Source organism: Balaenoptera ricei, chromosome 9 (genome assembly GCF_028023285.1).
Source record: "Balaenoptera ricei isolate mBalRic1 chromosome 9, mBalRic1.hap2, whole genome shotgun sequence".
Lineage (NCBI taxonomy): Eukaryota > Metazoa > Chordata > Mammalia > Artiodactyla > Balaenopteridae > Balaenoptera > Balaenoptera ricei.
Window position 1 is genome coordinate 9,724,535 of NC_082647.1, and position 22,587 is coordinate 9,747,121.

Sequence of the window (22,587 nt, forward strand, 5' to 3'; positions counted from 1 at the left end):
TCATATCTATGTGTTAGCATATGGTATTTGTTTTTCTCTTTCTGACTTACTTCACTCTGTATGACAGACTCTAGGTCCACCCACCTCACTACAAATAAACCAGTTTCATTTCTTTTTATGGCTGAGTAATATTCCATTGTATATATGTGCCACTTCTTCTTTATCCATTCATCTGTCGAAGGACACTTAGGTTGCTTCCATGTCCTAGCTATTGTAAATAGAGCTGCAATGAACATTATTAAAACTAAAACACTTTATTTAAGTTCCACATCCCCTCTGACCCTAATTACCAGCCCAGCGTATTTGCTTGTATTGTAAGCATCAATTAAAAAGGTTCAGGTCACATTAGCTATGCATTTATTCTGCTACATCAAAGGTCTTATACTAAGGACATGCTCTTCCTTTAAATCCTTCCTTGCAGCTAAAGTGAATTTTTAAATTTTAAGTTTTTAATGATAATTTTTAAAGCTTCTTGTGAATATCTTTCTTGTCATTCCCTTCTCTCAGCTATTTTGGTGTATTTGTATATTTATAAGGATAAATTGATCTTTTAACAGCAAGTAGATACAACAGATTGAGTGAAAAGGCCTTAAATATGTCTATGGCTATTGAGAGTGATAATATTTGTAAATTAGGTTCTGATAAAATAAAATCTATGCACTTCATAAATGTTTTTAATTTGGAGGCCATTTACCATGTGTGATTTTAGACCTTTCTAGTTAACTCCTTTTTTAAAAAATTTAAACTTTGACATGTATTTTATTATTTTTCATAGTCACAAACAAAACTTTAAAAGTCAAATTTGAGGGCTTCCCTGGTGGTGCAGTGGTTGAGAGTCCGCCTGCCAATGCAGGGGACACGGGTTCGAGCCCTGGTCTGGGAAGATCCCACATGCCACGGAGCGGCTGGGGCCGTGAGCCACAATTACTGAGCCTGCGCGTCTGGAGCCTGTGCTCCGCAACGGGAGAGGCCGCGATAGTGAGAGGCCCGCGCACCGCGATTAAGAGTGGCCCCCGCTTGCCACAACTAGAGAAAGCCCTCGCACAGAAACGAAGACCCAACACAGCCAAAAATAAATAAATTAATTAAAAAAAAAAAATTAAAACTGAATATTTAAAAAAAAAAAAAAGTCAAATTTGATTAAAAACATATACAAAAGCAAACCCTTGTTCTCTGCCCCTTCTCCCTTTTTCTACTTTGCTACCCAGAAGCAGCCTTTCCTCTTTCTTGATATAGATCCTTTTTTAAATGAAATACATCATCAGACAAAAGAAAGTATGTAAATTGTTAAAAATTTGCACAATTGAAAAATTTTAAAATAAATTCTCACATCGATTTGATAAGGTGATTGAAAAACCATTTTCCTTCAAAAATTTAAAGGCTTTGCTCCATTTGCTTCCAATATTCAAGATGGTGATTCTGACACAATCTCAGATAATTTATATGGGATTTTTTTCTTTCTAGAAGCTTTTTTTGAGTTTTCTCTTTATTTGCTAGTAGTATGAAATTTCTCAATAATGTTTTAAATCTGGAGACTTGGGTCTTCCAGTTCTGGGATATTTTATTATATTTTTGATAACTTTTCACCACCATTTGCTCTCTTTTTCGGAGGTTCCTATTACTTAGATTGGTTTTAAAGTTAAATTCAAAATAAAATAAAAATTTGATCTCTATGTACATTGAAATTATAGTTGTGTAAATTATGAATTTATAAATAGTTGAAAAAATTAAGTGTCTTAAAATTAATACCCTGTATACAGAGATGGACTTGGGTAAAATTTCATAAGACGTCTACTTCGTAGAGTCTCTGGGGCTTTTTATAGGGTATAAAACAATAAAAGCAGTGAGATGTTTTGTTTAGCCCGGGCAAGACACATAGGTGAGCGTACTGTGTATTTCAACTAGATTTCTCTGCAATCATCGGAAAAAGAACCTTCAAAAGTTGCTCAAGTGTTCTGTGTACAGAGCTGGACTTGGGTAAAATTTTATAAGAAGTCTACTTCATAGTCAGAGTCTCTTGGGCTTTTTATAGGGTATAAAGATGGGTTGATACGCCAAGTTTCTTATCTTTTCTTCAGATGAGTCCATCTCTATCTTTTTGATCTACTTTATATGAGATCATCTCACTTTTCTTTAACATATCTATGATGTTCCTATTCATGAATTTTGTATATAACACCATCAACATTATACATCATTGTAATACATCATATTACCTCTTGAAGGATGAATTTGGTTTCTTTGAAGCTTTATCTTCCTGCCTGAATTGTGAGTGTGTTTTGTTTTTGTTTTTATAGTTTCTCTCTCTCCTCTTATGTCCAAGGATTTCTTCAGAAATCAGAATATCCTGGGGATATTTGGGAATCTGTTTCTGGTTTAGGGTGAGGCACTAAATAGCTAAATAGAAATTCTGTGATACACAAGAGGGCCTTGCTCATTTCATAGTTTCATTCTTGTGCCATTAGTTAGCTATTTACATTTTTGCAGAAGACCCCCAAATGTCTGTAGTTAAACATCTCTTCTCCAGGGCAGATCTAATTACCCTGAGAAAGATCTTTTAATGTCTGCCATGTCTCTGAAATAGAATGGAATGGGCAATTGTACCATTTGGCATGCTCGCTTTTCTTAAGATATTAATTTTCTTCTACGTGTATTACCATCCTGTTTATCATATGTCCCTATATCCACAGCCTGTTACATGCTTTTTTCAAATACTATGTGACCTGTCTCACAGACAGCTGGAAGAAGGGTAGGCACCTGACTGAACCAGGTTTGTACTGAGAACCTAGGAGTCTACTGTCTCTTATACAAAGTTGAAAAAAAAATCTCCCTGCCTCACCACTGCTTACAAAGTATCTTTTTTTTGGTGTCTTGTACCCCTTAGCTTTTTTCAAATGGTCTCTTGTGCTTTTCTCTAACTGAAGAATCCTAAAATTGGGCCCCCAATTTCACCCACTCTCTGTCTTCATTTAAAGTTCAGAATTATAGATTTCTTCCAGGTTTACTGAGGGTGCAGTTTATATTTCTGCTTTTTATTCTCCTCTTCATTTGGGATGATTAATTGGGAAAATGAAAATGACTCTGCTGAAACTAAAAGTTAGGTTCAGTTACTTTTAAAATATGTGATGAATTTTTCCATACACATTTATTTGATGAGGTAAATAAAGAAAAGGTAGTGCAAGGAACTGAATAAATAAAAAGTAGATAAATCCTGAGAGAACTTTTATCCAAAAACTTCCAAGTGTTTTATTCATCTAGCTTTGGTTTGTTCCCTTTGTTGCTTCCATAGAAACCTTAGACAATCTGCTCTTCTGGAAACCACTTACAATACATAGTAAAGCCATTTTATGGCACTAACTAGAAAGAAATAGGAATTTGTGAAGTTTCTTTAACAAATCGCTATAGGTGGCTTTATACTCATTACTTACTCAAAATAAAGATATGCTCAATGTAAAGATGAGTATTGAGAACATCAGAAATGGATCTTTAAGGGTGCTTCCTAATAGAGATGGTTTATTACATCTGTCCCTTGCCCTCATTCTGTCCTCAATCAGTATACCCTTTTCATCAATCCTGTAAATATAGGTCTTTCCAATTTTATTTCTCTCTCGCTTCTCTCATTAGGCAGTAACATTTAAAATATTTATATATGCAATATTTTTTCCAAAAAATTTATAAAAGAATTAATATTGGCATGTGTAATACTGCAAAATAACTACAATACAACCAGTAAAAAAAGAATAGATAGTTGCACTTGTATATGTATATGAAAAGTTATATTTTAACATTGTGCTTAGTCAAAGTAGCAAAAGCATTCCTATAAAAAGTCCACAATCACTATTATTAAACATTTTGCTATAAGTAATAACTTCTGCATATGTATAGGCAAAATGATAAAAATAGCAGATGCACACAGGCAATGGATAAAGTAGAATTATACAATAATAATGATAATTATAGTATGATTACCTACTCAGAAAACTCAAAAGAAGTAGAGAGATCATTATTACATCTTACAAGAGTATTCAGTATGATGCTTAGTATAAAATTAAAATTTTAGAAATTGTTAGCTATCATATACTAACTACATTCACAACTTCAACATAATTAAGGAAAAATACTGTTTATAGGATAACTGTACTATCAACTTTTAAAATTTACAAGAAATGTACAAGATCTATGTAAAGATACTTTAAAACTTTACTGAAATACATATAAAAAGCCATAAAAAATGGATTTTTATCCATTTTGGATAAGATTTAATATTATAAAGTAACAATTATCACCAAATTATTCTATGAATTTACACATTCTCCATACAAATATTAGACAGTTCTTTTGTTTGTCTTCTTATTTTTGTTTTTGTTTTGGAACCAGTCAAGCTGACACTAAAATTTATATGGAATTTTTAATATTTAAAAAAGAAAAAAAGATTAAAGAGTGGTGACTAGCACTACTAAATATTTAAGAATATTTTAAGATTATATTAATTCACAGTGTGGTGCTGGTGTCTGAATAGATGAAAAAATTTGATACAAAATATAAAGACCCCCAAATACAATAAAATGCACAATATTTGCTTAGTTGATAATAATGATGACACTTAAAATCATTAAGAGAAAAGAAGTTTTTCAATAAATGCTCTTTATGTGACTAGAAAGCAATCTGGATGAAAATCAACAATAAAACAAAATAAAAGCAAAGTTGAAGTTATATCACTTCTTACTCCGGAATAAACCCAGATTTAGCAAGGATTTAGACATGACAATAAATAAAAATACACAAAAATCATTGTTTAGGAAAAGCTTTCGAAGCATCACCCTAAATCCAGAGGCTAAAAAAGACAATACTGGTGTAGAGAATAAATATTAGCAATCTGTGGATGTTACAATTTACAAACACAGTCAAAGGTAAACAATAATTGTGATAAATGTGATATATTAAAAAATCCTTTTTTTTAACAAGGAAGAGACTTCAAAATCGGTAAAAGAAAAAATAACTAGCAGTCAATAAAGAAAATGAGTGAACAATGAACTATAGAAAAATAAATGGTTCTGAAACCTATGCTCTATGTGCTATTACACTCATATAAAAGTAAATATTTATTTAAAATATAACATTGTTTTTCAGCAGTCATAATGATAAAAATTGTAAATTTCCTTTCGCTAATAATGTGTAGATACAGGAAGTGTTGTACATTTTCGGTGAAAACATAAATTCCTATAACTTATTAAAGGATAATTCTGCAGCACCTATCAAAATAAAGAGTGCTCACGCCATTGACCTTAAATTTATTAGAACATGTCCACAGATATACTTGCCAAAATGTGTTCTATTTATTGCAACTCTAACTATTGTACAAAATATCAGAAAATGTCTCAATGTCCATGAAACAAAGAGGAAGTGAATAATCAGATCCACATCATAATTGCCTGTGGGAAGGAGAACAAGAATTTAGGGTTTAAAGGTGGGAAAGGGACATTTTCACTATATTGTTCTTTTTGCTGTTTGCTGTTTTAATAAGTGCAAATATTACCTTTTAAAACATACACACACACAAATAATGCTGGTAAAGAAAAGTAGTCCAAAGGGAGAGTGAACAGTGCAAATTACATATAATGAAGCCAACAGTGAGACTAAGAAACTGTATGAAAATTTATTATACGAGGTCTACATATTTGCAAAAGGTGGGACCCAAATATGTCTTTAATGTGATGATAAGGGCATAGCCATATATATAAATTGGTGACAATAAGATTAAAAACAAAAACAAATTCTAAAAGAAGCATAACTATGTGTGACACTAAAACCTCTCAGTTGGAATAGACGATACACAATACACTTAACAATATCCTCACATTAGAAAGTGACATAATTTACAAAAAGCTCTCTTTTTATAAAATGTTATTTATCATTCCAAAGTATATCTCAAATTTTAAAATACATATTTTATAGGAGACTATTATGATGGATTTCAGGCTTTCTGACTTTACGGCTTAATTCAGTAATACAATTTTGAATGTCTGCAAGCTTGGAAGAATGGCATGGGCGTTATTTTTCTCTACTGAGGAACTGAGTGATATTATACTCCCTGACAATTACCTGGAATATAGCAATTCTGTGTTCTAGGTAAATGCAGAGCTGTACAAATCAACAAAACTGGGGGATAGGAGAATGATTTGTCTGCGAAAACTGAAGAGCCACTAGGACATTTATCTCAATGAAAGCCAGTGCCATCTTGGATCGTGTAAGGTTCGTACAGTTTGTAAAGCCCTCTAACATAAATCGACATTTTATTTTTGACTGGAGAAGCAACTCTGAGTGGCAAGGGAAGCTATGGATGAAGAAACTACTTTGTGTGATTAGGTCAGTATCAAAGGAATAGGTAAATGGCAGAGCCAGGTCTTAATGCTAGTCCTCTTTCCCTCATACTCAAGTCATCGACCTCATTTATATTACTTATATATATATATAATATTTACATATATAAATATGTACATTCCCTCCCCAGGGTATTTTGGTGTATTTTTTTTTTTTGCTATTTATTTTTTCTTACTCTAAATCTGATTGATTCTTTTATGATTTCCAGGAATCTATTTTTTTGCTTGGCTTGGACTTTGGATACCTAAAAAGCAATAGCTAGAGAGGAATATGGGGTCAAAGAGGATACACATACCTACCCATCCCCACCCTTCACTCACACACAAGCACAATCATGTGTAAGGATAGAACATATATGATTGCTGTTGAGGAGAAAGGAAGACATTGGGGATTAGAGAAGAGAAAAGAAACCAACAAGGACCTACTGTTTAGCACAGGGAACTATACTCAGTATTTTATAATAACCTATAAGGGAAAAAATATGAAAAAGGGTATATATACATATACATGTATATGTGTGTGCACATATATATGTGTATGTGTGTGCATATATATGTATACAACTGAATCATTCTGCTGTACACCTGAAACTAACACATTGTAAATCAACTATACTTCAATAAAAAAAAATGAAAGGTAAAAGAAAGAGAAAATGCTATCTAATATATAGACATACCTGAGAACACAAAGCAAGAGACAATCAGAGAAGAAGTGGAAGGTTCAGCCTTTGAAGGAGGAGAGACTTTTCTTACTCATCACAGGAGAGAAAAGAAGATGGGTGGAAAGAACTTTGGCCAGTTGGTCCTTACTCTGCTTTCTTTAAAGGTGGGTACCAAGCCAATGTTCAGATTATACTGAATCACAGGTTCATGACAAATACATTGTATTTCATCACATAATGATATTGAAATAATCATTTATATATATTCATATATATTATATATAAACCTCTATTAGTACTAAGGAGGAAGATGTAATCAAAATGTCTGTCTTAGTTTTAAAGTTTTAATGGATTTATTAGAGGGATAAAAAGGCAATCAAGCTATGTTCAGAATGGACTGAGAGGTATAGAGAGTTTAGTGATGAAAATCTTTGATACAGTAAAAATAAAATTAAACGTCTGAAAGAACTGTGTAAACTCTCAAGCCTTACAGAGAGAAGAGTTTTGTTGTGAACATGTGTGTGCCTGCTTTATCCCCAGGGCTAAACTGCAAATATCCTAAGAGTGAAAACCTTCTTTTCCATCTCTCTATCTTCTTATAATACATTGTTTCATATATGCCCATGTCATGTACAACCCTTTACATTCTTACACTAAAGAAATTGTTTTTTGATATATAAATATACCAAAGACATATGTTTGTGTGTTTGTCTCCTGAATCATACAGGCATGAAATGAAATGTTTAATAGCATTGGCTCTGCCACTTACAAACTGAATAGGTTGTTTAACCTAAAATAAGTTTAATAATAATTATCCCATGGCTTTTTAATGAAGATTAAATTAAATAATTCATGTAAAGCACGTAGTACAATGTGTAGCCCATGGTAAACTTGCCATACATGTGAGCGACCATCACTTAGTACTCCTCATCAACTGACTGATTGACCAATTGATCAGCTGATGATGACCTTGCCTAAAAGAAGAAATCATGCTCACTCTTTCAAAACATTGGAGATGGGAATATTCTGGTTATTCACTGGGTCTCATACAATGCTATAGTTTGGTAATTCTCAAAGCAGCTACTTTTATGTACTTCATAACTTTGAAATTAACTACTATATAGTCTTTCAAGGTAAGATACAACTGAGAAAGCTTACATCAGGTTTAGTCTCATGATTTGACCTGACAAACAGTTCACCTCTGCCTAAAAATGGACTCAGGGTTTCCTATGAATTTTATGTCATTCTCCAAAAGCAGATCTGAGCTGCAAGGCTTCAGAGCACTGTGAAGTACAACTTTTCTCTCAGAAACAGGATGTATTTTGGCTCCAAATTGCTTTTTACAATTCTTACCTTCAGTACATGACTGAAATAAAGATCAATTCAGACTCCAGTCTCACTGCAGATAAATAAATGATGGGCGATATCTCCAAGACAGGTGGAGCTCTTGATGGATTGACAAGCTGAATACATAAGCACACATGAAAGACCAGTTTTGAGCACACATCCTAAATCCCTTTGGTTTTCTTGGGCACATCACCTGACGTCAAAAATTCTTTTTGTGGAAGAATTTTCTTTGAGGTTTTCATGGTATATGTAGGTTTGTTTTCTATTATTGTTGTCTAAAGAGTAATGTGATACAAGATTCCTGTGGATTCAAAGCAACTGACTTACCTGATACATATATATGATTTTTTCAGGATAACTTTCATCAAAAAATATTACAAGTGCATTACGAAAATCTAAATGAATTGATTATTCTGCGTTTAGAAAATTCTTGATTGGTTTTTTTGGATAAATTCATTTTAGGAAAAATTTTCAGCACTAAATTCTTACTGTGTCAGAAAGTATGAAAAAAATAATTAAATCCAACAGAATGTACGTTGTCACTTTTTATTTATGTAAATGACTACCAGTATGCAAATATCTATCTATCTATCTATCTATCTATCTCTGTATTATCTGGTTCAGATTCAATTTCATGATGAGAAAAAAACTGAAGAAAAAATAAGGACATCCTCATTATTGTAGATAGTGACAGTGTTAGTTCTTCAGTTAAGATAGAGCCCTGATGTAGGTCATAAGCTTTCTTTAATTTAGTATAATCTGGAATTGCCTGCTGGGTACTCGACACAGGAAGAGACACACATAGCTGTTTACTGGGTAGTACAGGACAATGACTAATTCATTCTCAGGCTTATGTTTATTCGTAGCACAAATTTAAATGCTTATTTTGCAACCTTTCTCTCATTTCTACTTCTGATGAGAGCAGCTCATTCAGTTTAAAGTTGTCTTATTAAATGAACAGACATGTCCTCACAGTCTAATGTTAGGCACCAAACAGGGAAAGGAATTGATCACGAGACTGATTTAAACAACATAACACAACTGACTCACGTTACCATATTATTAATTATTAATTAGTTCATATTTTCTTCATTTTTGCAGAAGGAGGTAAATGCCAGTATCTTAAACAATCTAAAACATTTTCTTCTAACAACACAAATAAATGTAGACAAGTAGGTGAAAAACACTGAAATAAAATTGTATGTGTGTGTATGTCTGAATGTTTTAATAAAGTGAGTTCAGTTCGGGCTCTTGGATGTGAAAAATAAGGACATATGTGCCTCTATTCATAATAGCCAAGACATGCTAACAACCTAAATGGCCATCAACAGATGAATGAATAAAGAAGATGTGGTACATATATACGATGGAATACTACTCAGCCATAAAAAAGAACAAAATAATGCCATTTGCAGCAACACGGATGCAACTAGAGATGATCATACTAAGTGAAGTAAGTCAAAAAGAGAAAGACAAATACCATATCATATCATTTATATGTAGAATCTAAAATATGACACAAATGAACCTATCTATGAAACAGAAAAAGAATCAGGGACATAGACAACAGACTGGTGGTTGCCAAGGGAGAGGGGGTTGGGGGAGGGATGGAGTGGGAGGTCAGGGTTAGCAGATGTAAGCTTTTATATACAGAATGGATAAACAACAAGGTCCTACTGTATAGCATAGATAACTATATTCAATATCCTATGATAAACCATAAAGGAAAATAATATTTTTAAAAAGTACATATATGTATAACTGAATTACTTTGCTGTACAGCAGAAATCAACACAACGTTGTAAATCAACTGTACTTCAGTAAAAAAGACATATGTGCCTTCTTTTTATGCTTCTGCAGATAGAAATTTAATTATTGTCAGTGTGCTAGCCTGGGGCATGCCCTTAGTTTATTTGGGAATGCCATCCCGGAGCATGTGTGAGGAATGAGGGAATGAAAGGGAAGGAAAACCAAAATGGGTTTCTATTATGAAAGGTGGCTGCCATTTTGAGGGACAGATGTGCAATCTTTGGGACTTTCATTGGATCCTTAGAGAGAAATTTAGTCTGCAGGGTCTGAGATGCTGTTAGGTTGCACCTGTGATAAGCTTTTTGATGACCATGTGAAACTGGCCACCACATACACACTGGCTGGAGTAAAAGACGTGTGTATTAAATGGTTCATTAAAAGGAGTCCAGGGGCTTCCCTGGTGGTGCAGTGGTTGGGAATCTGCCTGCCAATGCAGGGGACACGGGTTCGAGCCCTGGTCCGGGAAGATCCCACATGCCGCAGAGCGGCTAGGCCCGTGAGCCACAACTACTGAGCCTGCGCATCTGGAGCCTGTGCTCCACAATAAGAGAGGCCATGACAGTGAGAAGCCCGCGCACGGCGATGAAGAGTGGCCCCCTTTCGCCGCAACTAGAGAAAGCCCTCGCACAGAAACGAAGACCCAACACAGCCCAAAATAAATAAATAAATTTATTAAAAAAAAAAAAAAAAAGTCCAGAAAAAAATTAAAACAAAAGTTGAGGATGCCACATTAATATAACTAGACTGAAACTATACAATAAATAATATGATTGAATGGAAAACATATAGTTCCCATAGAATACTGAATGTAAAATTTCTCTTGGCATTTTATAGTAAGAACTTGCAAATTTGACAGCGATTCCCCTAGAAAAATTTTAAACAGACATCTCTCTCTGTTCTACAGGAAAAAATATGAACAAACACACACATAACCTTTGAAAAATAGCCACTGCTATTTTAACTCAGCTCTGCTAAATGAAGAACTGTTAAACTTTCTTTAAATTGCTTCTTTGGTGCATGTGTGTTCAGAAAAGCAGAACACTGTCTTTCACTGCATTTTCCCTTATATGATCAGGCTGTGTCTAATCACCTAAGTATCCTGATTAAAAGTTAATCAGGCACTTGAAAAATTCTTTTTAAAAACTAATTGTATATACAAGGAGTTCTCATTAGGAAAATCTATGCCAGTCACATGGAGTCCTTTGACATATTTTTCATCTTACAAAACAATTATATCTGATTTTCATGATTTAAATGGTTACAATCTCCATCGCAAATTCCACTAAATTTTCAGTGAACAAATTCATAATCCGTAGTCATATATTTTATTTTAAAGAGCCTCCTGCCTCTAAAGCAATGGAGAATTACGTGGAAATGTTGGGGGAAAAAGCTGCGCAGGGAGTGAAAAGACAGGAGTTCTGCCCTAAGCCCTGTGGGTCCCCGGCTGCACACATCTGGGAGGCTGCTTGAGTTCTCTGAGCGTTACCACTTACTGACTGGTGAATAAGTCAATTTCTAGCTCAAGAATGAGTTTGGAGACAGGCTGATTGCTCAGATTTTATCTCCAGCAATTACTGGATTTTTGATTTGGGGGCAAGTCACTAAATTCCTCTGAGTCTCAGTTCCATCAGCTGTTAATTAAAAACTAAAAATACTGATTCAGAGTTTTAGAGAGCTAATTGAAATAATATATGTAAAGTATTTAGCATAGAGGTTGACTCATTTTAAACAGTATTTAGCTGTTTCTCTTTATTTGCCCCTTTCCAGAATACAAAGCAAGAACCCACTGGCCAAAGTTCTCTACTAGCCTAGCACACATCTTTTCTCACATATGCTAAGAAGGGGAGCTCCCTCCTCCATCAAAGGCTGAAACTTCCTTTTCTTCCCTGAATCCTCTCTTGCTTTGTTTCCTCAAAAAGGCTTGTATATTGATATTGTTTTCCCTTCTGCATCCTCAAAGGCTCCCTTTTCTCTCCCTTTTCTCTCCTCTCCCTTTTCTCTCCTTTTATTTTCTCTCTCAGCAAAGTCATATGTTCTATTGCTCTATCTGTACCCATGTGTGTGTGTTGTGTGTGTGTGTTGTGTGTATGTATGTACTTCTCCCTGACCCAATATATCTCTCCAGCTATTTCTCTCTGTTATCACCACAAAACTCTAAAGAGCTGTCTACATATTCTATCTTGATTTTATCTCTCATTCACTCTAAGAAAAAAAAATTAACATTTTTTAAAAGATTTCATTGAAGTATAGCTGACATGCAATATTATTTTCATTCACTCAATCTCATCTGTCAGGGTTCTTTTCTATTATACTATTTCATGGAACCTTCTCTTTTCAGGGTCAAGAACAATTCCCACGATGTCATCCTATGTCATCTTACTCACCTCTTTGCGGCACTGGGCAGAATCCACCCCTCATTTTGCCTTAGGACACTCCCCTATCTTAGCTCCCTGTCAACCCTCCATCCTGAGTTTCCTCTTATTACTGGTTCACTGATGTTCCGTCCCCTTTGCTAGTTGCATCTTTTTACCCACCTGCACTGTTGGGGCCACTCATGGCTCAGTCCTGGGCTACTTCTCTCAAAACTTATTCCCTAAAAAACTCTCATATATTCTCACCCTTAATGCCATTAATGCTGCTTATACACAGCTTTTAATAGATAGAAGATAGATGTACCTAGCTAGCTAGAGATATATAGTTAATTATTTAGGGCATACGACTGCTCGAGTTTAAATCCTAGTTCTGCAACTCAGTAGCTACACAACTTCGGCAAGTCACGTCACCTCTCTGTGCCTTACTTTAAATCTATTTCATCAAATTATTGAGAGTATTAATAAATGTTGAGTCCTTAAAAAAGTGGCACATAATGTGCTATGTAAATAGTTAATATCATTGCTATTTTTACAGTAATTCAGATTTTTGTCACTCCCCCACTTAAAACCCTTCTTTCATTGTACTCAGAATAAAATTCAGCGTCTCTGTGTTAGTTTACAAGGCCCTACATCATCTGACCCCAGATTTTCCCTCCATCTCAACTCACACTCCCGCGCGCCCCCCCCCCCCCCGCACCACCTCCTTGCCTCGTTCACTAGCCTCTAGTCACATGGGTCTTTTTTTTTTTTTTTTTTAGCTCCTCAGACATGAAAACATCTTGTCTCTGGGGATTTTGCACATACCTCAGTCCACCCTGCTCTCCTAGGCAGCTCCTTCACATCCTTGGGTTTAAGTGCAAGCCTGTCTTCTTATTCCTTTTATGCTTATTCCACAGTCACATATCTGTGGCTGTGCCCCGCTTCCATACCCCAATTATTTTCTGCCTTGGACCCTTCTTTGTTTCCTTCATAGCCTTTATCACAATAGATAATGCTAATGCTTTTGTTTTTGTTCTTCCCTGCTAGAGCATGAGTTTGAGAAGGTGAGAATTCTATCTTTCCCTTCACAGTGTCTCACACTTACTAGGCACTTAAAACTATTTGTGCAATAATGAGCAAAGGAAGATATAGGAAAGTAGTTTTTAACCTCAATATAAGATAAAACTGTCTAACAGACCCATCGAAAAAGCATCTTACAAAGCAGTAAGTTCAAGCAACATTACAAATCCGAGGGCTGGAGTGAAAATCTTCTTCATTTCTGTACCTTGATTTCTATATCTTTTAATGAACAAAGAAAAGGATCAATACTGTTTTGTAACATTTTTGTGTACTATCACAAATTGTCCGTGCTTCTGAATAATAATGATAGACGGTACCACCTTAATAATAAAATTCAAGTACCTTGTTCTCACTATGCTTACAAAATTTTACATATTTTAAATATTCTAAATATTCTCTTCCATGTCCTTATATTTACATATTGGCTTCTCAAGCTTTCATTGCAGGCATTTAGAGCTTGCGATAATCCAATCATGACTATTGCATGACACTTTTGCCAAGCGTTAGTCTGCCAATCATATGGAATCTAATTTCTCATTTAAAAATGGATCCTGTTTTACAGAGAACCACTGGGAGTAATCTACTTTCTACCAGAGAGCAACTGAAACATTTGAGACAAATTCAGTCTTTCAGAGCAGCAGGGTACCATTTAGTAATTTACCTCCTCTGGGGTATTAATTGGTACCCTAAAGCACTGTAAGAGTTAATTTACCTCATACAGTGAACACTTGAATCCTAGGAAAGGCTGCTTAGTTTAGCTCAAAACAAAGCAGGATTAAGACAGAAATTAAAAGTAGCTTAAATAATGCACTATAACATATTTAGGTAAAAAAACTACTTTGGTTAAGGTGTCATTTTTCTTTCACGAGTATTTTAGGAATTTGTAGTTATTAAGCTCCATGCCTCTTTCCCTTGCTTGAAAAAAACAGAATTCCTGTTGCCAAATATTGATACATTTGCAATTAATATAGGGTGTTGAGTCATTCTCAAAGATCATGATGCTAGAACATAATTTCTAATAAACACTCCTGTGAAATTCTACTGAAAGCAAAAAGAAAAAGAATCATGAATGCACTCAGCAAGTGTATAGTATTCTGAGTGGCCCTGGTATCACATATGGCCCTAAACTGATGAATCACTATTTCACTTCAGTGACTTGGGTAACAAGTGCCACTATCAATTGAGAAGGTCTGCTTTTTATCCACAAATTTCCTTGAAAGTGAGAATCAATTTGAGAATTCCTACTAACGCCACAATGCACTATCATTCCAGTAGAAAAGACCTGTGGTTTGCAAACTTTTTTAAAGCCATAGAAAGTCAGGGGAATTACTCTGAATGAACTGGAACTTGGAGATCTAAGACGTGCGCCACAACTACTGAGCCTGCGCTCTAGAGCTCGCGAGCCATAACTACTGAGCCCGCGTGCCACAACTACTGAAGCCTGCGCACCTAGAGCCCGTGCTCTGCAACAAGAGAAGCCACTGCAAAGAGAAGCCCACACACCAGATCAAAGAGTAGCCCCCACTCACCGCAACTAGAGAAAGCCTGCACACAGCAATGAAGACCCAACGCAGTCGAAAATAAATAAATAAATAAATAACTTTTTAAAAAAAGAAATGATTATAATCTCCTTCATTGAAAGTCAAATTTACCCAGCTGAAACCTGAAGGAAGAAAAGGATTTTGCTGGCATGAGGCAGGAGAAGGGTATTTCTATCAAGGGAGACAGACACGGTAAAGGCTTAACACTGGAAAAAAAAGAGAGATTTCAGGCGTCTGAAAGTAGGTCAGCATTCCTGGAGCTTAGATTGTGTCAGAAATAGAAATGGTGGTGGACATCAAGCCTACAGATGTTAGCAGAAGTCTGGTATTGAGGAACCTTTTATTTCAGGTTAAGAGTTTTGCATTTTATCCTAAAATAATGTGGAATCCTTAAGCTGAGAGAGATCTTTCCAGATCTGTAAATCAAAGAGATCAGTCAGACTACAAAACTTTATGTTAGCAGTGAAGACTACTGAAGTCACTGAATTTGTTTGTTTTTTTAATGATGTGTTTCTTTTTATTTATTTATTTTATTTATTTATTTTTGGCTGCGTTGGGTCTTCATTGCTGAGCGCGGGCTTTCTCTAGTTGTGGCGAGCGGGGGCTACTCTTTGTTGCGGCGTGTGGGCTTCTCACTGCGGTGGCTTCTCTTGTTGCAGAGCATGGGCTCTAGGTGCACAGGCTTCAGTAGTTGTGGCTCGCGGGCTCTAGAGCGCAGTCTCAGTAGTTGTGGCGCATGGGCTTAGTCGCTCTGTGGCATGTGGGATCTTCCCGGACTAGGGCTCGAACCCATATCCCCTGCATTGATAGGCAAATTCTTAACAACTGTGCCACTAGGGAAGCCCACTGAATTCGTTTTTTTTTTTTTTTTTTTTTTTTTATTTTATTTTATTTTATTTTTTTTAAACATCTTTATTGAAGTATAATTGCCTTACAAGAGTGTGTTAGCTTCTGCTTTATAACAAAGTGAATCAGTTATACATATACGATATGTTCCCATTTCTCTTCCCTCTTGCATCTCCCTCCCTCCCACCCTCCCCATCCCACCCCTCTAGGTGGTCACAAAGCACCGAGCTGATCTCCCTGTGCTATGCGGCTGCTTCCCACTAGCTATCTATTTTACATTTGGTAGTGTATATATGTCCATGACACTCTCTTACCCTGTCACATCTCACCCCACCCCCTCCCCATATCCTCAAGTCCATTCTCTAGTAGGTCTGTGTCTTTATTCCCGTCTTGCCACTAGGTTCTTCATGGCCTTTTTTTTTTTTTTTTTTTTTTTTCCTTAGATTCCGTATATATGTGTTAGCATACTGTATTTGTTTTTCTCTTTCTGACTTACTTCACTCTGTATGACAGACTCTAACTCCATCCACCTCATTACAAATACCTCCATTTCATTTCTTTTTATGGCTGAGTAATATTCCATTGTATGTATGTGCCACATCTTCTTTATCCATTCATCTGTCGATGGACATTTAGGTTGCTTCCAGGTCCTGGCTATTGTAAATAGAGCTGCAATGAACATTTTGGTACATGACTCTTTTTGAACTATGGTTTTCTCAGGGTATATGCCCAGTAGTGGGATTGCTGGGTCGTATGGTAGTTCTATTTGTAGTTTTTTAAGGAACCTCCATACTGTTCTCCATAGTGGCTGTATCAATTTACATTCCCACCAACAGTGCAAGAGTGTTCCCTTTCCTCCACACCCTCTCCAGCATTTATTGTTTCTAGATTTTTTGATGATGGCCATTCTGACTGGTGTGAGATGATATCGCATTGTAGTTTTGATTTGCATTTCTCTAATGATTAATGATGTTGAGCATTCTTTCATGTGTCTGTAGGCCATCTGTATATCTTCTTTGGAGAAATGTCTATTTAGGTCTTCTGCCCATTTTTGGATTGGGTTGTTCGTTTTTTTGTTATTGAGCTGCATGAGCTGCTTGTAAATCTTGGAGATTAATCCTTTGTCAGTTGCTTCATTTGCAAATATTTTCTCCCATTCTAAGGGTTGTCTTTTGGTCTTGTTTATGGTTTCCTTTGCTGTGCAAAAGCTTTTAAGTTTCATTAGGTCCCATTTGTTTATTTGTGTTCTTATTTCCATTTCTCTGGGAGCTGGGTCAAAAAGAATCTTGCTGTGATGTATGTCATAGAGTGTTCTGCCTATGTTTTCCTCTAAGAGTTTGATAGTGTCTGGCCTTACACTTAGGTCTTTAATCCATTTGGAGTTTATTTTTGTGCATGGTGTCAGGGAGTGTTCTAATTTCATACTTTTACATGTACCTGTCCAATTTTCCCAGCACCACTTATTGAAGAGGCTGTCTTTTCTCCACTGTATATGCTTGCCTCCTTTATCAAAGATAAGGTGACCATATGTGTGAGGGTTTATCTCTGGGCTTTCTATCCTGTTCCATTGATCTATATTTCTGTTTTTGTGCCAGTACCAAACTGTCTTGATTACTGAAGCTTTGTAGTATAGTCTGAAGTCAGGGAGCCTGATTCCCCCAGCTCCATTTTTCGTTCTCAAGATTGCTTTGGCTATTCGGGGTCTTTTGTGTTTCCATACAAATTGTGAAATTTTTTGTTCTAGTTCTGTGAAAAATGCCAGTGGTAGTTTGATAGGGATTGCATTGAATCTGTAGATTGCTTTGGGTAGTAGAGTCATTTTCACAATGTTGATTCTTCCAATCCAGGAACATGGTATATCTCTCCATCTATTTGTATCATCTTTAATTTCTTTCATCAGTGTCTTATAATTTTCTGCATACAGGTCTTTTGTCTCCTTAGGTAGGTTTATTCCTAGATATCTTATTCTTTTTGTTGCAATGGTAAACGGGAGTGTTTTCTTAATTTCACTTTCAGATTTTTCGTCATTAGTGTATAGAAATGCAAGCGATTTCTGTGCATTAATTTTGTATCCTGCTACTTTACCAAATTCATTGATTAGCTCTAGGAGTTTTCTGGTAGCCTCTTTAGGATTCTCTATGTATAGTATCATGTCATCTGCAAATAGTGACAGCTTTACTTCTTCTTTTCCGATTTGGATTCCTTTTATTTCTTTCTCTTCTCTGATTGCTGTGGCTAACACTTCCAAAACTATGTTGAATAATAGTGGTGAGAGTGGGCAACCTTGTCTTGTTCCTGATCTTAGTGGAAATGGTTTCAGTTTTTCACCATTGAGGACAATGTTGGCTGTGGGTTTGTCATATATGGCCTTTATTATGTTGAGGAAAGTTCCCTCTATGCCTACTTTCTGCAGGGCTTTTATCATAAATGGGTGTTGAATTTTGTCGAAAGCTTTCTCTGCATCTATTGAGATGATCATATGGTTTTTCTCCTTCAATTTGTTAATATGGTGTATCACATTGATTGATTTGCGTATATTGAAGAATCCTTGCATCCCTGGGATAAACCCCACTTGATCATGGTGTATGATCCTTTTAATGTGCTGTTGGATTCTGTTTGCTAGTATTTTGTTGAGGATTTTTGCATCTATGTTCATCAGTGATATTGGCCTGTAGTTTTCTTTCTTTGTGACATCTTTGTCTGGTTTTGGTATCAGGGTGATGGTGGCCTCGTAGAATGAGTTTGGGAGTGTTCCTCCCTCTGCAATATTTTGGAAGAGTTTGAGAAGGATAGGTGTTAGCTCTTCTCTAAATGTTTGATAGAATTCACCTGTGAAGCCATCTGGTCCTGGGCTTTTGTTTGTTGGAAGGTTTTTAATCACAGTTTCAATTTCAGTGCTTGTGATTGGTCTGTTCATATTTTCTATTTCTTCCTGGTTCAGTCTCGGCAGTTTGTGCATTTCTAAGAATTTGTCCATTTCTTCCAGGTTGTCCATTTTATTGGCATAGAGTTGCTTGTAGTAATCTCTCATGATCTTTTGTATTTCTGCAGTGTCAGTGGTTATTTCTCCTTTTTCATTTCTAATTCTATTGATCTGAGTCTTCTCCCTTTTTCTCTTGATGAGTCTGGCTAATGGTTTATCAATTTTGTTTATCTTCTCAAAGAACCAGCTTTTAGTTTCATTGATTTTTGCTATTGTTTCCTTCATTTCTTTTTCATTTATTTCTGACCTGATCTTTATAATTTCTTTCCTTCTGCTGGCTTTGGGGTTTTTTTGTTCTTCTTTCTCTAATTGCTTTAGGTGCAAGGTTAGGTTGTTTATTCGAGATGTTTCCTGTTTCTTGAGGTAGGCTTGTATTGCTATAAACTTCCCTCTTAACACTGCTTTTGCTGCGTCCCATAGGTTTTGGGTCGTCGTATCTCCATTGTCATTTATTTCTAGGTATTTTTTGATTTCCCCTTTGATTTCTTCAGTAATCACTTCATTATTAAGTAATGTATTGTGTAGCCTCCATGTGTTTGTATTTTTTACAGATCTTTTCCTGTAATTGATATCTAGTCTCATAGCGTTGTGGTCGGAAAAGATACTTGATACGATTTCAATTTTCTTAAATTTACCAAGGTTTGATTTGTGACCCAAGATATGATCTATCCTGGAGAATGTTCCATGAGCACTTGAGAAAAATGTGTATTCTGTTGTTTTTGGGTGGAATGTCCTATAAATATCAATTAAGTCCATCTTGTTTAATGTATCATTTAAAGCTTGTGTTTCCTTATTTATTTTCATTTTGGATGATCTGTCCATTGGTGAAAGTGGGGTGTTAAAGTCCCCTACTATGATTGTGTTGCTGTCGATTTCCCCTTTTATGGCTGTTAGTACTTGCCTTATGTATTGAGGTGCTCCTATGTTGGGTGCATAAATATTTACAATTGTTATACCTTCCTCTTGGATCGATCCCTTGATCATTATATAGTGTCCTTCTTTGTCTCTTGTAATAGTCTTTATTTTAAAGTCTATTTTGTCTGATATGAGAATTGCTACTCCAGCTTTCTTTTGATTTCCATTTGCATGGAATATCTTTTTCCATCCCCTCACTTTCAGTCTGTATGTGTCTCTAGGTCTGAAGTGGGTCTCTTGTAGACAGCATATATATGGGTCTTGTTTTTGTATCCATTCAGCCAGCCTGTGTCTTTTGGTGGGAGCATTTAATCCATTTACATTCAAGGTAATTATCGATATGTATGTTCCTATTCCCATTTTCTTAAATGTTTTGGGTTTGTTATTGTAGGTGTTTTCCTTCTCTTGTGTTTCTTGCCTAGAGAAGTTCCTTTAGCATTTGTTGTAAAGCTGGTTTGGTAGTGCTGAACTCTCTCAGCTTTTGCTTGTCTGTAAAGGTTTTAATTTCTCCATCACATCTGAATGAGATCCTTGCTGGGTAGAGTAATCTTGGTTGTAGGTTCTTCTCCTTCATGACTTTAAGTATATGATGCCACTCCCTTCTGGCTTGCAGAGTTTCTGCTGAAAGATCAGATGTTAACCTTATGGGGATTCCCTTGTGTGTTATTTGTTTTTTTTCCCTTGCTGCCTTTAATATGTTTTCCTTATATTTAATTTTTGACAGTTTGATTAATATGTGTCTTGGCGTGTTTCTCCTTGGGTTTATCCTGTATGGGACTCTCTGTGCTTCCAGGACTTGATTAACTATTTCCTTTCCCATATTAGGGAAGTTTTCAACTATAATCTCTTCAAATATTTTCTCAGTCCCTTTCTTTTTCTCTTCTTCTTCTGGGACCCCTATAATTCGAATGTTGGTGCGTTTAATGCTGTCCCAGAGGTCTCTGAGACTGTCCTCAGTTCTTTTCATTCTTTTTTCTTTATCCTGCTCTGCAGTAGTTATTTCCACCATTTTATCTTCCAGGTCACTTATCCTTTCTTCTGCCTCAGTTATTCTGCTATTGATCCCATCTAGAGTATTTTTAATTTCATTTATTGTGTTTTTCATCATTGCTTGATTCCTCTTTAGTTCTTCTACGTCCTTGTTAAATGCTTCTTGCATTTTGTCTATTCTATTTCCAAGATTTTGGATCATCCTTACTATCATTATTCTGAATTCTTTTTCAGGTAGACTACCTATTTCCTCTTCATTTGTTAAGTCTAGTGTGTTTTGACCCTGCTCCTTCATCTGCTGTGTGTTTTTCTGTCGTCTCATTTTGCTTATCTTACTGTGTTTGGGGTCTCCTTATCACAGGTTGCAGGTTTGTAGTTCCCGTTGTTTTTGGTATCTGTCCCCAGTGGCTAAGGTTGGTTCAGTGGGTTGTGTAGGCTTCCTGGTGGAGGGAACTAGTGCCTGAGCTCTGGTGGATGAGGCTGGATCTTGTCTTTCTGGTGGGCACGTCCACGTCTGGTGGTGTATTTTGGGGTGTCTGTGGCCTTATTATGATTTTAGGCAGCCTCTCTGCTAATGGATGAGGCTGTGTTCCTGTCTTGCTAGTTGTTTGGCATAGGGTGTTCAGCACTGTAGCTTGCTGGTCATTGAGTGATGCTGGGTCTTGATGTTGAGATGGAGATCTCTGAGAGATTTTTGCCCTTTGGTATTACGTGGAGCTGGGAGGTCTCTTGTGGACCAGTGTCCTGAAGTTGGCTCTCCCACCTCCGAGGTACGGCCCTGATGCCTGGCTGAAGCACCAAGAGCCTTTCGTCCACACGGCTCAGAGTAAAAGGGAGAAAAAATAGAAAGAAAGAAAGGAAGGAAGGGAGGAGGAAGGAAGGAAGGAAGGAAGGAAGGAAGGAAGGAAGGAAGGAAGGAAAGAAAGAAAGAAAGAAAGAAAGGAAAGAAAGAAAGAAGCTATAATATAGTGAAGTAAAATAAAGCTATTGTAAAGCAAAGCTATACAGACAAAATCTCCCCCAGAAGCATATACATATACACTCACAAAAAAAAAAGGAAAAGGGGAAAAATTAATATATCCTGCTCCCAAAGTCCACCTCCTGAATTTGGGATGATTCGTTGTCTATTCAGGTATTCAACAGATGCAGGCACATCAAGTTGTTTGTGGAGTTTTAATCCGCTTCTTCTGAGGCTGCTGGGACAGATTTCCCCTCCTCTTCTCTGTTCGCACAGCTCCTGGGGATCAGCTTTGGATTTGGACCCGCCTCTGCGTGTAGGTCGCCTGAGGGCGTCTGTTCCCCGCCCAGACAGGACGGGGTTAAAGGAGCAGCTGCTTCGGGGGCTCTGGCTCACTCAGGCCGGGGGGAGGGAGCGGTACGGAGGAGGCGGGGCGAGCCTGCGGCGGCAGAGGCGTCGTGACGTTGCAGCAGCCTGAGGCGCGAAGTGCGTTCTCCCGGGGGATGTTGTCCCTGGATCACGGGACCCTGGCAGCGGCGGGCTGCACGGGCTCTCGGGAGGGGCGGTGTGGAGAGTCACCTGTGCTCGCACACAGGCTTCTTGGAGGCGGCAGCAGCAGCCCCAGCGTCTCACGCCCGTCTCTGGGGTCCGCGCTGATAGCCGCGGCTCGCGCCAGTTTCTGGAGTTCGTTTAGGCGGCGCTCTGAATCCCCTCTCCTTGCGCGC

At 36.7% G+C, this 22,587-nt stretch overlaps 1 protein-coding gene across 2 annotated transcripts in view; it reads right to left on the reverse strand.

The window, feature by feature from the left end:
• Window positions 1–22,587, reverse strand: part of CNTNAP2 (contactin associated protein 2) — a 2,085,708-nt gene that overhangs the window by 1,838,701 nt on the left and 224,420 nt on the right. The gene's annotated exons all lie outside the window — the stretch shown is intronic.